Genomic DNA, 18,883 nt, shown 5'->3' on the forward strand with positions numbered 1-18,883 from the left:
TTCAAATAAGCATGGGTAATTCATAAGTAATTGGAAGAACTACGTAGAATTGTTAAGGTGACAACAGAACCCTAAGCCTTTTACAATTTGGTTTTCAAAACGTTTTTCTTTGTTTTCTATACTTTGCTAATTTCTTTAATCATTTTAATTAAATTCGTTTTTATTATTTTTAAATTCAAAATCAACCTTTTCCAATCTTTGTTTTCAAATAATTAACTAAGAATTAGTTTACATACATATTATTCATTCAATCCCTATGAAGAACGACCTTGCTTGAGCTGCTATACTATGATAACCTTGTACTCTTGCAAGTATTTTTAAGTTTTTTATCCCTACTTTTGCGAGTGGTAAAAATCCCTATCAAGAAATTGGCGCCGTTGTCGGGGAACAAACCCGGGTCACCTGTTAGTAAATGTGCTCAATGGAAAATATGATTATGCTTTCTCAAAGGAAAATAACAAACTAAATAAGAATCCAAGGCAACCCTCTATGCAGCAGGAATGCTTGAATATTCTAACAAATTTGAATATAGGGGAGACAGTTTCTGAGGAGAAAATTTTAGATGTTGTAACAATCTGTGAGTGCACAACCCATCACACATGAGGAAATTCATATGGAGTCCTACGAGAAGGTTAGAATTTACAAGGAAAAGAAGATAAAGCTTCGTGACAGCCAAATTCTTCGTTAAGAAATTCGTCCAGTGCAGAAATTATAGGTGTTAAATACAGGGTTTAAGTTAGTTCGGCGGAGATGTAAACCTCGCTAGAAGGGACCTTATTTGATTTCAAGGACTCATTTGATGAAAGATTTAGCAACTGAATTTAAATGCGTAGTTCAAATCACTCCATACCTATTGCTGACGTCTAATGTTGTTAAGGAGTGGGTAATTTTGAAGGAACAAGTAACGTGATCATCAGCTCATTTCAAATCCGTCTAGCTATAGACGTTAACTAAAGTGCTAATTGGGAGGCAACCCAATTTTTCTAACTCTTTTCTTCTTTATGTCATTGATTATATTTTCTTCCTTTTATTCATTATCCAAACAAAAAAAAAATTATATATATCAGAAAATTGAAAAACACAAAAACAACAATTGTTTTTTTACTAGTATTTTATTTTGGGATTTATTCTAATTAAATTTTTAATGTGTGTTCTTGGCAGGTTGAATTCAGAATCAATTGGCCCCAAATATCCAATAAATGTGCGCCTTCTATTGAATCATGCATTCAACAGCATTCAACATACATTCATTTCAGAGCATTCATCGTAACTTCATCAACATTAATGAGAATCAGCACTACAGAAACCAAAGGAATGCAGAATGATGTACGGGCAGAGTTCTAGACATACTCACAGTGGGGATGTTGAGAAGACCTCTATGCTAATGGATCCCTTTCACTCACTCACGCTCTTACACTTCATTCAAAATATAATTACATTGAAGTTTGGGGGAGGGATCCATGTTGCACAGAGAGCACGATTCATCAAGTCAAGATACAGATTCAGTTTTTGCACACCATTTTGACTTATCATTCATCACGTTTCATGCAAGCACATGGGAAAGCAATACATAAGCAAAGAGAAATTCACTTATCTAACATATGCCAGAACAGATCAAAGAAGAGGGAGTCGGAAATTATACCTTTGGCTTTGGATCTGAGCATTTCTTGTTTTGTTTTTCAGTACATCGCCGGATCTGAGATGTTGTAGCAATTCCGTTGTCTCTTCCATGGTACTGATGTCAGCTCAAAGTTCCTTGCACAGAGAATAAACCCAACTGAACTCAATAGCAGCCATGATGGATTTTTACCTTAGGGTTTGTTTTGGGACTGATCTTCCGTCTAGAGTTTGCGCTTTCGTTTGCAACTTTGTGCACACCATGGAAGCAAAGGGTTTGTGTTGATGTGAGAGAGGGTAGAGAGAAATGAGACATTTCTAATATTCTAGAGAGAGTGGCGTAGGGATTCTTAACACAATCAGAAATGAGAGAAATGGGAGAGATATGGCAAGATAGAGAGCCGTTCGGCTCTGGGCTTGAGGTGGAAAGTTTGCAGTTGTGGATCGAAATAGGAAATGGGAGCTGATCACTCAGCTCAAATAGGCGAATGCTAGGGTACTTCACACGTGAAGGCTGCACGTGTGGCTTCGTGTGTGCATGCAAGGAGAGCCTCTTCTATGCTTCCAGGTCTCGAGTTCTTTTCCTTGTTTTTCTATTTTATTTGTTTTATTATATTTTTTGCTGTTTCTTTGCCTATTTTATCTTTTAGTTCATTTTAGTTTTCTTTTATGTGTCTAGATTCATTTATTTTTGTGACTTAGGAATTTCTAGTCGTAAGTAGTCATCTCTATTTTATTTTCATTTATTTTCACATCTTGAGGACAATGTGTGATTTAAGATTGGGGGTGGGAAATAAGAAATTTTTTATTTTTGAGTCAAATAAAATTTTTCAAAATTTAAGTTGATATCCATAGATTAATTTAAACATTAGAACAAATGAACATGGTGAAGTTTAATCGCACACTAGAGTTTTTTCTATTTATCGTTGCTTAGACACTAATTCATGAGTTATACTTTGAAAATTTGCACATTCACATCAACATGGTTTGTGGGGAGTGAGATTGGAACACTTACTTTTAGTCTAAGTTTATTTTTAATTTTTGTCCTTAGTAAAGTAAAGTTTAGTATGTGTTATAAAGTAATAATTGTTCCACCTGAGACTTTGCTTAGTAATCGGGTCAGTCCTGCCTGATCAACAGTGATTCTCGCATCAAACAGTAAAGTCTTGGCATAGGGCAGGGTGGTTAGTTGGTTTCGTAGCCTTTTCAGCTCAAGTAAATAAGTCCTTAGGGGTGTTTTACGCCTAGTGCCCTAAAGCCTTTGTGGTTTGGGAGTCATTGACCTAAAGCTTGCTACATGGGTTGGATCTAAAGCTTAAGTAAACTGGCATTGCACGACCACTACTGTTACTGGAAAAAAAAATGTGTGAAAAAGAAAAAAAAAAAGAAAATTCAAAAAAGAGGAAAAAAATATATATGTAAAGTTAGTACGTGTGGAATAAAAAGGACAAGAAGTAAGGGTTTTAGTCGAGTCTCTTTAACTATGTTGGTTCACTTTACACCAAAAAAAGTTCATGAATTCTTTTCTAATTGATTCTAAATGGCTTAGACTCTGTGGTGGGATTCGTTGGAACTTTTGAAAAGATGTTTTAATGTTTAACGTTTTCCACGAATTGCAACTTGAAGATGAGTAAGCATTCAACTATAATAAAGTGCTCGAACAAAGTATGATCGTCAAATTACCAGGTTAATAATATAACTACAATAGTGTTTCCCTGTTTTGGACTAGAAGTCTAATTAAACAAACACACTAAAGAAAAAAAAACTTACTTAATACTTGGAGATTGCTTGAATCTGTACACTTCAACTTTTATTGATATATAGAATGTTTACAAAGAGAAATGTTTACAAAGGATGCTAGGAAGGTTTCAGATGCTTGCACGTATGAGGATTGAAGTATGGTGTGTATCTGGTGTGAGTATATGGTGTGTGTTTACAATGAATGGAACTCCTATTATATACACTAAATGAGAATACTATGGTATTAAAAATCTTTACAAATGAATGGTGTAGACGTATCTTTGGTACTTGTCATTTGTCACTTTGCTTCTACTGTTGTTGGAATTGTCAGCATTGTTTCTGAAACATGGTCTGACTTATTTGTCTTCTTTTGCCTTGCATGTGAACTTGTTTGTCTCCTTTTGATTTGTCTTGATAAATGCACGTCAACTTGTTGCATGGCTTGTCTCTTGGAGCCCATGACTTTGTCTTTTTTTTTTTTTTAGTGTATTTGCTTTGATGAAGACCATGTGAATATTGGAGATTGGGATATTTTTGCCTTTTTCTGTCACAAGGTTTTCTAGGGCAACCTTGCCATTTTTGAAATTATTTGTCCTTATGGTTAAATGAAAGTTTTCTAGGATGTTTCCATTAGTTTTCCCTTTTCTTTATTGTTATGGCGGAACTTGTGGAGTCAACCCGACCAAATAGTCACCTGATATGGGAACTACCTAATTGGCAACTCATTTCATGTCTTACTCAATATGAGAGTTGTCCTAAATGAGACTTAGTATGGAAGTTGCTCTAGTCAGGCAGCAAGAGAGTATAAAATGTGAAGGAAAAAAAAATCAAATGTGGGGGTCAATGTTTCCAAAGTGGAATATGCTCTGTGTGTGGATTGATGCGCTAATATTAGGATTAGGATAAATTCAATAGAGGTAATGCTAGGAAGATTAAATTTAGAGACAAAATTTGTAAACTAAATGATGTCATCAGTAGGAAATGAGCACGTTTATCAACGTTTAAGTAATACATCAACCAACAATTCCATGTCCTTTAATTTTCAAAATTTTTATAAATTTTGTCTCGCTAGCATTACCCATTTCAATAACATAGAAAAGTCTTGAAGCGTCCAAAAACCAAAATTTAATTTGTGGGACTTGATCTTGCATGTATTAAAAGAAAAAGCGTGGACATCAGATTCAGTCTATATCTTGTGTAATGGTTTATATATGCCTAAAACCCTACTTTGACGATGATTCACTACAACAAAAATGGGCATTGCACACAATAAATTATTTGTGCCCTTTGAGGCCAAAGGGCACCAACATATGTGCCCATAGACCAATGGCAACAGTGCAGCTACTATTATATTGTCTGTGCCCTCTATGGGCGTCACCATTGATGAAATGGCACAATATGACTTTTAGTGCTCAAACAGTTCAGCACAAATAAATATCTTTTTGTGCGCACATTCTTACAGTATGTCAGACAATCTAACATCCACCTGACGGGCACTTTTTTGAAATTGTGCCTAATAAGCTGTATTAAAAAAATGGGCAAAAGACTGTTTACTACCCTCATGTTTCATGGTTTTCAACATTTAGTACATCAATTTTTTTTCGTCCTAGAGTCATACCTAAAGTGTAAATTTTGGGACAGTTTCATACATCCGTTAGTCAAACTGTTAATTCTTCCGTTAAGTGATGATGTGGCGCCCATGTGGACAATATTTGGGCACCACGTGTCATTAAAAATATTAAAATATTATTATTATTATTATTATTATAAAAATTATATATATATATATATATAATAAAAAAACATGTCCTTCCCCACCCTGACCCCCCTCTCTTCTCTCTCCAACTCCCAACCTCTGCACCTTCCCCCACCCCGAAATTGGACTTGACAAAATGCAAGATCCAGCCAACCCGAAACCGGATCTGAGCTCCAGCTCTCAAGACACATGGCGCAGCCGTTGCCAGACGCAACTCCGAGCGCCTCCTACCACCGTCGAACCCAATCCGAGATCCATTTTCTGATCCCGACGGCTTGGATCTGCTCTAGGACCCGTTCGAAGCCCGTCCTGCAGCTTCAAGGAGCTGGGCGGCTCTGAGGACGAAATCTTCAGCACCCACTGGACATGGAGAAGCTCGGATCCAAACTCGATGATGGACCCTCCAATCGACTGTGCTTGGGAGAGAGACGTGAAGAGGGAGGGTGCTTGGGAGAGAGAGGTGAAGAGGGAGGAATGAGGGGGATCGGGGAAGAGGGACAGGGGGTGGTGTTGGGTTGGGGTGCAGGATAATGAGGAGGAAGAGAGGGTGTGGTGAGGAGAGGAATGGTGGAGGAGGTGGTGGTTGTGGAGAAGTGGGGATAAAAATGGGGGAGAGAAAAGGGGGAGCCGAAGAGAATGTTGCAGAGGGAAGAAGGAAGGGAGGTGGAAGACGGGTTAATTTACTTGATTTGGATGTGCAGTGGGGGAATATAGGGGGTGGGGGAAGGTGCAGAGGTTGGGGGTTGCGTAGGTGCAAAGAAGAGAAGGGAGAGAGAAAGGAGGGGGGGTCGGGGTGGGGAAGAAGATAGGGTTTTTTTTTTTAATAATAATAATAATTTAATATTTTTAATGACACATGGCACCCAGTCATTGTCCACATGGGCGCCACGTCATCACTTAACGGGAGAATTAACAGTTTGACTAACGGATGTATGAAACTGTCCCAAAATTTACACTTTAGGTATGACTCTGAGACGAAAAAAAATTGATGTACTAAATGTTGAAAACCATGAAACATGAGGGTAGTAAACAGTCTTTTACCCTAAAAAAATTGAAAAATCGAAACAGGCTACAAACTGAAATTTAAGCAAAACGAAAGATAAAAAATTTCATAAAATGAAAACCAACGACTTCAGCTGCTAGAATGAACCAAACAGTAAAAGTGGAATATCATTAATGAAAGTATACAAGTATTTCCTCATAAAAAAACGTGTACTTCAGCCAGGCAAAACTGATATATCCAACAGAACTTCAGCAATCCATGCATCTCTATATATAGCCAGGCAAAACTGATTTCACCTCTTTTTTCCAGCTTGGTGGATAATGCAATCATCTTCCTGAAATCCAAACCAAAGGGAAAATGAAAATAAATTGTTAAGGACCTATTTCCAGTGATGTTCAAGGACCAAAACTTTCAATCGGCATTGAGAACTCACAAGCACTGATGCATTGCTACTTTGTTATATTAAATAACAACGAACAAAACATGCAACTTAAATGAGCAGCTAAACCATCATTACTAGCAAACAAGATGTACAAAACAATACAAGTTTGGACAATCATTTAGCTTAGGTCAAATGCAGTGAGATAAATCTCAATGTTATGACATTAATTTCTAAGAAATATAGCAAATGCTAAAAACCTTAGAGGATCTACAAAGCAGAGTCTAATAAAAAAGTATTTTGAAATCTAACCTTGCTTATATTCCCCAGTTTTGCATCTCATCCAATCTTTGCTCCACAAACAAACTAATCCGGATGATATGTGTAGTATTTGGAGCTCTCACTGACAAAGTCATGAATAGTACCAAAAATTAAAGCGATCGATCTAATTCATCAACTTTAATCAACAAACACTACACGTAAATGTAGAACTACAAATATTTTAAACATGTAAAAGTAACTCATGGATAACAAAAATACAAAATTAATCTACAAAAGCAGAAAGTGGTGAAATGATTCTATCAATTTCAAATCGAGATCAATCCCGACAAGAACCAACATAATCAGCCAATAATGCATATGAAGCTTTGCCTCCTTGAATCCATGGGACCTTATAATGTGGGAACCCAACTGATTTTTTAGCAAAAGAAGTGTCATTTCTTTGATTTTAGAGTAATAGTTGTTTTTTCCTGTCAATTAGTTGTTTTTTTTTAATTAGCTTATGAAAAAATGGCTTTAAGGATAATGCAAAAGAGGCATCTTTCAAGGGGCATATGGAATGTGTCTCACACCATTTCAATAACTTTTTTTACTTACTATGATCTTCTACATCTCTCCTCTCGCTTCATGAATTTCATTTACAAATTTCTCATTAACTAAGGCCTTTAGCATCATGCCCTTTTTTTAGTAATCAGATATTACAATTTTACACTTGCTTAAATGATGAGTTTTATTATAGTACTAATAGTTATCTAAACCTACCACATGATGACTCACACTTTTGCCTAAAATCTGATAAGACTGCCTTAATATGTAAACCTGAGTGGAAGATTTCTGTAAAGTGAACTCACACATTAATCTTTTGTAGATGAAGGAATGAATGGAAGAAGAAAACCAACTTCTGCACTACCTGTATGATTTGTTCATGTGATTGATCATGGGTAGTTTAGCTAGATCACAAAACTCAATCCATCGGAGTGACACTGGATTACAGTTTAGGATAACTAAAATCTGATAAGACTGCCTTAATATGCCTAAAATCTGTCACAAGCCGGATGCTTGCATATGAACCTTTGCCTCATGGGACCTTACATTGTGGGAACCCAACTGAGTTTTTGGCACCTTTCATTAACTGGAAAATAAAATAACAAAAAAGAAAAAAGAAAAACACTGTAATTATCCTGTAATCGTATCTTAATCTCACTACCATTTCAAATTAAAGGAAAGAAAAAGTTGAAAACCACCTGAGTCAACGAAATATCCTGTAATCATACGACATGGAAATGAATTTAAATAATTAAATTAAATTCACCATTTTGGCTTGATTGATATTGATCGAATATTTCCAGTCTTTCTTTCCCATGGGAAACAAAACAGAAAACTTAAAATAAAATAAAAAAAGCCAGAAAAGTTGATGAAACAAACTACAATAAGCTATAAACATTAAAAATTAAATGACCAATTTAAAACAAGAATATTATATGCGAGTAAACTTTGACATGCATATAGAAAAGGGAATTAAAATTCAAAATCTAAAATGGATCCCAAAACTGAAAGTTTTTATTTTAGAAAAGAACTTACACTAGAGGATAGCTCACTGAGAGATGATCATCTTTACCTCTAGGGTCGAGGTCCAATTCTGCCAGGCTTGGACGAAAACTGGCCAAAAAATATGCGGTCACCGTTGCTTAGATCTGAAATTGAGGAAATCCGGCTATGAATTTATAGAAATTAACTTGGGGGTTGGAAGGAGGACAGAAAAAGGATTTTGGAGGTATAATTTGACGATCGTTGGTGATCGGGGGACGACGGTGCTGCTGCGTGCAGAAGAAGGGGAGAAAGAGGATACGGGCGGGGGAAAGGAAGGTGGCTGAGGACAAGGAGAGTTTGAGTGAGAGTGGAAAGAGAGAGAGGCGTAAAGTAGAGTAAAAGTAAATCTAAAGGATAAAAAAATAATATTTATTTAAATATATTAAATTAGAGGGCACAATACCCTTTTATTGTGTGTTTGTAAATTAATAAAATAATATCTATCTCTGACATTAAAAGGACACATGCATGCTAGACATAAAATTTTGTGTTCAAACTTTAGTAGGCACAAATACACGACACAAACTAATGTGCTTTTTTGTTAGAGGGCACAATTGAGATATTTGGGTGTTCAATGGACCTTATAAAGCACAATTATTTATTTGTGCTCAATGAAAATGAGAAGGGCACAAATTAATTGTGTTCTTAGCCCATTTTTGTTGTAGTGATTATGTAATACATAGTCGTCATCCTAAAAGCATCTCCATCAGTATCTCAATGTCAATTGGAGATGCTTAAAGTGGAAACCCAATTGCAAGGGCAATTGGGTTCAATTGCAAAGGCAATGAGTTCAATTGCAAAGGCAATGAGTTCAATTGCCATCTCACCTGATATTGGAGCTATCTAATTGGCAGCCCATTCCATGTCACACTCAGTATGAGAGTTGTCCTATTTGAGACTCAATATGGAAATTGCTCTAGTTAGGCAGCACGAGAATATAAAATGTGAAAAAAAAAATTGGGTCAATGTTTCCAAAGCATAATATGTTGTGTGTGTGTGGATCGACTTGCCAATATTAGGATAAATTCAAGACTTTTTAATCAAAATGGTCTCTAATTAAGATTAAAATAACTCTTCACTTTGGTCCTTAAGATTTGAAATCAATAGGAGTGGTTCCTGAGATTGTCCACTAACAATTATTTTGGTCATTCCTTGAAAAATTATGTTAAGCAAGAACCAAAACGAAAAAAAATAAAAAAATAAAAAATAAAACGCTCAATTTAGTAAACAATATGCCAAAATGATTTGACAAAAAATTGAGTCTTTTTGTCATTTTATCCTTACTTAATGGAGATTTTTCACGAAATTACCAAAATGATTGATGGTGAACAAATTCAATGACCACTTCTATCAATTTCAAATCACAGAGACCAAAGTAAAGAGTTATGCTAATCTCATAGATCATTTTGACTAGAAAGCCTAAATTCAATAACATAGGAAAGCCTGGAAGCATCCAAAAACCAAAATTTACTTTGTGTGACTTGATCTTGCATGTATTAAAAGAAAAAGGCATGGACATCGGACTCAGATTCGTATATTGTGTAATGTTTAATATATGCCTAAAACTCTAATTTGATAACGATTTTGTAAAACATAGTCGTCATCCTAAGAGCAACTTCATTGTTGTCAACTGGAGATGCACTAATTTGGAGGCAATCTTCCTAAATATGGTGTTACATAGGTTCATTTGAACTTTACCCGTCAGTAGATTTCCGGTTTTAGTGTCACATTTTTTTTTTTTTTTACAACTGCAATGTTCTATTTTAAACTACTTCAATATACAAGGATAGAGGTTCCAAACTTCACATTCACATCATTCAACTTCAAACTAAACTCTAACAAATTGATAATAATGTTCCACAATCCATATATATAGCAGCAATATTACTACTTAATACATGCACATTGTCAAAAAAGCAAAACAAAAAAAAATAAAATAAAATAAAAACTTGTCATAAAAACTTGGGTAAATTACATAGTAACTCCTCAAGTTTGAGATCTATTACAACCCCATACAACATCTTTAAAACATTTCACTTTCATACCTCAAGTACTATTTTATTTCAATATAATACATCCGTTAGATTTTCCATCCATTAATCCGTTAAATGATGACATGGCTGCCATATTTGTGCCACGTGACTACCAAATGTGTGCCACATGGCTAAAAAAATAATTTTTAAAATTTTTTTTAAAAACCTAAATCTTCTAAATAAATTATAAAATTAAAAAAAAAAAAAACCAAAAACCAAAACCCACTTTGTCTCCCTCCCTCTCTCTCCCCCCCCCCCAACAAAACCCAAAACCCAACCTACAACCTGCAACCCAGAAGAAGAAGAGAAAAAAAAAATTAAAATCTCATCTTCATCTTCATCTTCCCCAACCCCCCTTCCTTTCAACCCACCCCTTTCTTCCCCCCTCCCGTCTTTCCCAAATCCACTACACCCATCCTCCATGTCCTCCTTCGCACCCACTTCGTCTTCCCTCCCTCCCTCCCTCCCTCCCTCCCCCCCTCAAAACCCAACCTGCAACCCAAAAGAAGAAGAGGAGGAAAAAAAAAAAAAAACTCATCTTCATCTTCCCTGTCCCCCTTTCCTTGCAACCCACCCCTTTCTTCCCCCCTCCCGTCTTTTCCAAACCCACCGCACCCATCCTCCACGTCCTCCTCTGCACCCACCCTCACACCCATAGCACACCCACCCCCTGCACCCACCCTCTTCCCTCCTCTACACACCCCACCGCACCCATCTTCTTCCCCATCTTCATCTTCTCCATTCGTCTTCCCCCCTACTCCTCCCCCATCTTCATCTTCTTCCCCCAACCCCTACCTGCAACCTAGAAGAAAAAAAAAACAAAAAACAAAACCTAGATCTCGTCCGCCATCATCGGGTTCGTGAGGTGAAAATGGGAGGAATGGGTGTGGATTTAAGGAGTGGGGTGTGTAGAGGAGGGAAGAGGGTGGGTGCGGAGGGAGGGTGGGTGCAAGTGCGCTCAGGGAAGGTGGGGGTGGGGTGGGATGGGTTGCAGGGGGAAGAAGATGAATATAAGGGAGAAGAGAGGAGGATGAAGGCAGGTGAGGAAGAGGAATGAGGTTTCTGTGAGGTGGGTGGGTGGGGGTGGGGGAAAAAGGATCTGGGTTTGTTTTTGGTGGGGGGGTTGCGAGGAGATGGGATGGGTTTTATTTTTTGTAGAGAAAATTCAAGTTTAAAAAAAAAAATTAAAAATTTTTTTTTTGGCCACCTGGCACACATTTGGCAGCCACGTGGCACAAATGTGGCAACCACGTCAACGCTTAACGGATTAATGGATGGAAAATCTAATGGATGTATTATATTGAAATAAAATAGTACTTGAGGTATGAAAGTGAAATGTTTTAAAGATGTTGTATGGGATTGTAATAGACCTCAAACTTGAAGGATTACTATGTAATTTACCCTAAAAACTTGTATGAGTTATATATAATTTACCTAGCCAAAAGGTGAAAAATGAAGAACACATACATCCCTTCAATTATCTTGTTAATAGCTACATACGAGATTATATTACCTTGTTAATAGATATATATAATGAATACATTACCTTGTTAATAGGCAAAAATTAAATTACCTCTTTGTTAGGTGAGAAGAAAATGAAATTTTTAAAGAAGATGACGACGAATAAAATTATTTTTTATTTCTTTATTTTGGTAGGAAATGGAGGGAGTAATTGTCACCACGGGTTGCTTTCTATTTTAACCAGGATTTTAAATTAAGGGTTACAAAGAAAAGTTCTATGAGTTCATTATTACCATTAAATATGTTTAAATTTTAAGATACGTGTATAAATAGATTAAATCAATTTTGTAATGAAAATTAATGAAGCGGTGAGCAAGCATCACCACCACCACCAAGCAAAGATATTTCTTTTCTTTGAATTAAAGTTAATTCAATATTGCAAAATCTGATACTTCGCCTGCCCCAACAATCCAACATGGAGTATGGAGATAGCCACCGCCATCAAATTGTCTGAGTAGTTTAGGTTTGAGAGGACAGAGGCAATGGCTATCCGGGAAAGTGGAAGCAAAATTGCCTATTGGTATGGAGTAGAGGTGACAAATAACTCACTAGGTTGTTAATGGATAACCGTTAAAACTAGTTTAATTTATTATTGTCATAATATAGAAGTGAGATTGGTAGTGGCGATGATGGTGTAAGGTGAAATCAAACCAAATAGGTTTTGATGATTACCCATTAACAATTCAATGAGTTGATTTGCCAACTCTAGCATGGAGTTTTTGAATTTGATATGATTTGGGGCTATTTAGCTTCGTTTGGTATAGAGTTTCCAAATTCCAATTCCTTTTGCTTCGACTTTCTATATTTTTACTCCTAAACGGGAGGGATGCAATCTTTCTTTAGTGTGTGATATCATTACTATGGAGGTTAAATGGGACTTGGATTTACTACGGTCCTTGCTCTCATCGGAGGAGGTTGATCTGATTCACACACTTCCATTGAGCAAACATCACTTGGTTGATCGATTGATTTGGCATTATGACCAAATAGGCTTCTTCACAATCAAGAATGCATACCATGTTGCTTATAAGTGGATTCTTCCCCCTTCCCTTACCTCTTCCCTTCGTCTTCAAGCTATACCTTCACTGAGCTCTAGGATAAGCTCTGGAGAGCTAGAGTCTCACCAAAAGTTAAGATGATAGCTTGGAGAATCTTCTCAAATATCATTCCCTCGGGAGTTGATCTTTGTAAAAAGCAAATTCCAATTTATCCTCTCTGCTTGTTTTGTGGTGCGGCTCCTAAGTCTACTTGGCATATTTTCCTTGACTGCCATTTTGCAAAATGTATCTGGCTGGCCTTTCCTTTTATTCCATTAAGGATTGGACATTGTACATGTCGCAGCTTTTGAAACAACCAGATTTTGATTGCATTTTGATGACCATTTTGGCAATTTGGACTGCTATAAACGTCAAATTCTGGGGTTTTGAGTAGCATCTCATTCCTAATTTAATTGCACAACTAATCTGGTGATTGCCACTCCAACTAATCTGCAAGCTGCCTCTCATGCGTGGTCGCGCCCTCCGTCGGTAGACTTAAGGTCAATATGGATATAGGGCCTGGAACAAGGATCTTTGCACTAGTGGAGTTGGGATTGTTGTCAGGCACTCAAATGGGAGGTGCATTGCCGCTGCTACGTGAGTCTTTGAGGATGTTTTATCCCCCATCCAAATTGAGGTGTTGGCTATTAGAGAAGGGCTTGGTTTGGTGGTTAAATGGGGTTTACACAATATTATTCTCGAAAGTGATTCACTTTAGATCATTTCAGCTGTGCTTGATGAGTCTTGTAATGTGTCTCAATTGGGACCTATTAATGAAGATGTGAAGCACAAGGATTTGCTATCAGTGGATACTAAAGCTACTGCTGCCCATACCCGTAGCCAAGCCAATTCTGTCACACATCGACTTACTCATTTTGCTCTTCATTCTGGAGGGGACTGTACTTGGTTAGATAAACTACCTATTATTGTTTGTGATCTTATTGAGGACGAAGCCTCCTTCACTTGTACTGTCTAGCCTTTTGATGACTTTAATGAAATATATGTCGTCTTTATTAAAAAAAAAATTTAAGTTACAACCAAACCACACAAATCCGAATGGCAAATCTGATAGTGCTACAGACGTGGTAGTTGGCTCAGGTATATGAAGTATTCCTTGTGTTGTTTTTTTTTTTCAGTTATTCCATTCCCCTACATCCCAGCACAGCACCTCGCTTACTTTTCCTTGACTCTAGCGACGACAATGGTGCAAATGGAAATTTGCTTCATTAGAGAAAAGTGATCAACTTTGTTGCTTTTGTATATTTTGGTTTACTGTTTTATTGATTTCTAGGGATTTGAGAGTGAATAGAGGGATAGGGAATGTTGCAGGTTTGTGACGGCTACAAGGCTATGCAAATGCGTCAACCATATTTTGATTTATATAGAGAATGTTTGTAGGGTTTTGGTACATTGTCAACTCACAAACTTGTACTATAAAATACACCTAGGATTCTCCAAATTTAATCCTAGCCCTTCATTAGGGTTTTAAGTGATCTAATCTGGAGTGTACACTTGTCACTTGATTACATAACCAAAAGCTTTAAACAAAAAACTAGTTGTTAGGATAGAAACCCTCGTTCTTCCTCTTTCTTCTTCGATTCTGCATAAACTCTTCACTTGGAGCTTTGCTTTCTGCCTTTGATTCTTGGAACCATAATCAATGTAGGTTCCAACACTCCCCTCTAATTTGGTTCTGGTTGTCACGCCAAGCAAACTTCTCAGGTAATTGAATATTTCCTTTGGAAGTGCTTTTGTGAAAATATTTGTGATTTGATCTTCTGACTTGCAGTAGTGTAGCTTTATTCTATTCTCTTGCAATGCTTCTCTAATGAAACGATATCTCCTCTTTATATGCTTTGTTTTTTTATGGAATACTGGGTTTTTAGTCATGGCGATTGCTGAGGTGTTGTCACATAGAAGAGGTGTGGCATCAACTTGTAATTCTCCAAAGTCCTTGAGTTTGAATCTTAGCCAGATGGATTCAGATGTTGCCTCTAAGACACTCACATACTTTGCCTTAGTAGTAGACAATGCAACACTTTACTGTTTCACACAAGCCCAAGAGAAAACCCCTAAATCGAAAGTAAAAGCATATCCTGATGTTCTTTTGCAATCATCTTCACAATCTCCCCATTCACTATCACAAAATCCAATTACAATAACTGACTTTCCCATTTCCTACTTGATTCCATGTCTTGCACATATCTCAGCACTCTCTTAGCAGTTTTCCATATGAATCTTGGTAGGATTTTGCATAAATTTTGAGAGCAAACTTGCTGAAAACATCAAATCAAGCCTTGTTGCAGTTAGATACAATAGATTGCCAACAATGCTTCTCTAGAGGTTTGAATCCACTGATTCACTTCCATTATCCTTTTAAGTTTCTCATTTGCATTTAAAGGTGTAGACATAGGTTTGCAACCTTTCAAACCGAACTTTTCAAGTAAGGTTTGAGCATACTTCTTTTCATGAATGATGATGTTATTTGCTTTCTGTATTACCCTAATGCCAATGAACTGTTGTAAGAGACCTGGGTCAATCATCTCATACCTCTTCATCATTTCTTGCTTGAATTTTTCAATCATAGTTTCATCATTTCTAGTGTAGACTACATCATCCACATGGATTGACACAATGAGAGTTTTGTTGTTGCCTTTTGATTTAGTGTAGAGTATAGCGTCACTAGGACTTTTTTGGAATCTTTTCTTAGTGAAATAAGAGTCAATCTCACTGTACCAAGCTCTTGGAGCTTACTTTAGGCCATAGAGTGCCTTTTTAGCTTGTACACCTTCTCTGAGGACTCTTCACTTATGAACCCTTGAGGCTGTTCCACAAATATTTCCTCTTCTAACACTTCATTTAATAATGCAAATTTCACATCCAGTTGATGTAGCTTCCAACCTTTTCGGATGCTAAGGCAATCTGAGTTCTTATAGTGTCTACCTTTGTTACTGGAGCAAAGGTTTCATTGAAGTCTACACCAAGTTTCTATGAGTAGCCTTTAGCTACTTATCTGGCTTTGTTTTTTTTGCACATAATCATCTAGGTTCAATTTGGTTTTGTAAAACCATTTCACCCCTATTATTGGCTTGTCACTTGGTATGTGTACTTATTCCCTAGTGTCATTCTTCTCTATCATTGCCAATTCTTCTTTCATTGCCTTCTTCCAGGACTTGTCCTTCTCAGCTTCCTCATAAGTCTCAGGTTCCACTACACAATAGTTACAAGTGTCATATATTTCTTCCAAGCTCCTTCATCCCACTAGAGTTAAGCTTGGTGTTGTAATCTATGAGTCGTTGGATTATGGATTCATGCTTGTTGGTTGTGGTGTCATTTGTGACCCACTGTCTTATGTGATTCTTCATGAATTGAGTCTGCTCTAGGTTGTCTTATTTCCCTATTATTGAGATCAAGTTATAGAGAGACACTGTCTTTCTCTTCTACACTTGTTTTCCAATTCCATATGGAGCCTTCATCAAAGATAATGTCCCTTAATAGGTTTATCTTTTGAGTTGATAAGTTAAAGATCATGTAGCCTTTCTCACTTGTGCCATACCCCATAAAGACACGATTGTTGCTTGACCTTTCCAGCTTTTGCCTTTGCTGTAGAGGTATATGAGCATAACATATTGAGCTAAATACTCTCAAATATTTTACAAATGATATTCTACCACTGAACACTTCAAATGGTGTCTTCTTATCGAATGTTTTGTTAAGGCACCTATTAAGAAGGTTTACTGCATTATTCACTGCTCCACCTTAGAAAGAATAGGGCATAGTTTTTTCATGTATCATAAACTTAGCCATTTCAACTATAGTTTTGTTTTTTTCTTTTTGAAATGCCATTTTGTTGTGGTGAGTATGCCATTGTGAGTTGCTTCACCAAACCCACATCTTCACAGAATAGGTTGAATTCTTGTGAAGTATACTCTCCTCCCCTATCACTTCTCATCTTCTTCATTTGATGTCCACTCTGCAGCTCCACCATACCCTTAAATTTCTTAAAAATTGTGAAGACCTCTTATTTGAACCTTATGAAATACACGCAACACATCCTTGAGTAGTCATCAATAAAGGTTAGGAAATATATGTTCCCACTGATTTTTGGCATAGGACCACACACACATCAGTGTGAATCAATTCAAGTGGCATAGTTACTCTCCAAGCTTTGCTAGCTTCAAATGGATCTCTGTGGTGTTTACCAAATACACACCCTTCACATGTTTCACTATAGTCATCCAGTTCTAGTATACCCTGCATCATTTCATGTTTTTCTAGATTTAAATGACCAAATCTTTTGTGTCATAGCTTCATAGAACGTGTCATACTTGCTTTACTTGCAACTTCTTCAAGATATCTCAAAATAAGTGCGAAGTTTATATTTATCACTTCAACTCTAGTTACTAGGTTTAAGAAAGACCTGTCATCAAATAGCTTAATCATAGTTCCACCAAAGAGTATGAAATAGTTGTGCTCCATCATTTGACCAACACTAAGTAGGTTTTCATCCAATCTAGGCACTAGCATAACTTCCCTTATGTATCTTCTCCCCTTTTTGGCTTCAGTAACTAGAGTTCTTCTTCTAGTGCCTTTAACAATGTTTCCATTTCCCATTTTCACTTTCCCTATGAAAACAATGTCAATATATAAGAAATGACTCATGTGAAGTCATATGGTTACTGTAGCCACATTCAATATACCACACTTCATTGTTTTTCTCAACTTTGGCATTGAATGCACATAACACATTTGCCTCTTCTTTCTCTTGATTTGCACTATTTACTTGTTGTACATTGTTTGACCTGTAATCCTTCATGAGATGCCCAAACTTGTTGCACTTGTGGAATTTAGGCTTTGCTCTTGAACCACCACTCTCCAAAATCAAGTTTATCATAGTGCTTGTACAACTATTTGGTTTTAGGACCTTCACTGGTGGTACTACTATAGTTAGGTTTGGGGTTTTGATACCCTTTTCCTTCCTATTTCTTAAACTTGCCCCTCCATTGTGATTTTTATTTGCTTGCACCAGCTTGACCACTAGACCCGGTGTTGAGAGACTGCAAAGCTCTCTGAGTAGCAGTGTCAACTTGCCTTTCAAGTCTTTGGTCAAAAACTCTCAAGGATGCCATAACATCCTGCACACTAAGAGTATCTGTGTCTTTTGTTTCTTCAACAGCTTTTGGACATCTCTTTTGGACAACTCTTTAGTCAAACTAATCAACAGCTTTTGGACAACTCTTTCATTTGGCAGTTCTTCACCATAAGTTTTCATTTGGTTTACAACATCAAATGGTCTAGAGAAATAGTCTTTCAAAGGTTCATTTTCCCTCATTCTTGTATATTCAAAATCTCTTCTAAGGGATTGAAGTTTTACCTTTCTCACTTTGGTGTCTCCTCTGTATTCTTGTTGTAAAACATCCCAAGCATCTTTTGTAGCTTCTTCATTTGCTATTCTGGGAAATATGAGATCCGACTCAACTCCTTGGATGATTCCAAGAGCTCTAGCATCATTCATCTAATTCTCCTTCAGTTTGGTAGCCTATTTTTCTATGAGGTACTCCTCCAAAGCATCAACCTCCAACTTTGGTAGCTCAAACCCATACTGGACCACATGACTTAAAGATAGTAGTCATCTTTATCCTCCAAAAATCACATTTTTCCCATCAAATACAAGAACCTTTAGCTCACTATTGTTGGATCCCTTCATTTGCAGGCTTGAAGTTTGATTCCTAAGGTTTCAAACACTATATGAGTGTTCCCAAGAATACCAAAAATACACAGCAATGCCCAAAAATAAAGTAAGATAAAAAACTAGGCTCTGAGGCCATGATAAATTTTTTTGCTTTTGTATATTTTGTTTTACTATTTTATTGATTTCTAGGGATATGAGAATGAACAGAGGAATAAGGAGTGTTGCAGGTTTGTGAC

General features: G+C 36.8%; 2 long non-coding RNA genes across 4 annotated transcripts; both read right to left on the reverse strand.

Annotated features, from left to right (window-relative positions):
• Positions 1 to 1,191: 1,191 nt before the first annotated feature.
• On the reverse strand, positions 1,192 to 1,783 carry LOC103454532 (uncharacterized). Its single transcript, XR_532021.4, has 2 exons — positions 1,643 to 1,783; positions 1,192 to 1,525 (listed from the first exon to the last, which is right to left on the reverse strand). It is a non-coding gene; the product is annotated as an uncharacterized lncRNA (long non-coding RNA).
• Positions 1,784 to 6,208: 4,425 nt separating this feature from the next.
• Positions 6,209 to 8,696, reverse strand: LOC103454533 (uncharacterized). 3 transcript variants are annotated; one of them, XR_532022.4, is made up of 4 exons: positions 8,356 to 8,696; positions 7,685 to 7,906; positions 6,808 to 6,898; positions 6,209 to 6,450 (listed from the first exon to the last, which is right to left on the reverse strand). It is a non-coding gene; the product is annotated as an uncharacterized lncRNA (long non-coding RNA). The 3 variants fall into 3 exon arrangements; XR_532024.4 differs by having other exon boundaries at positions 8,393 to 8,675; XR_011575732.1 differs by having other exon boundaries at positions 7,626 to 7,906; positions 8,356 to 8,667.
• Between the last annotated feature and the right edge of the window lie 10,187 nt (positions 8,697 to 18,883).

The sequence above is a fragment of the Malus domestica genome, chromosome 14 (genome assembly GCF_042453785.1).
Source record: "Malus domestica chromosome 14, GDT2T_hap1".
Classification (NCBI taxonomy): Eukaryota; Viridiplantae; Streptophyta; class Magnoliopsida; order Rosales; family Rosaceae; genus Malus; species Malus domestica.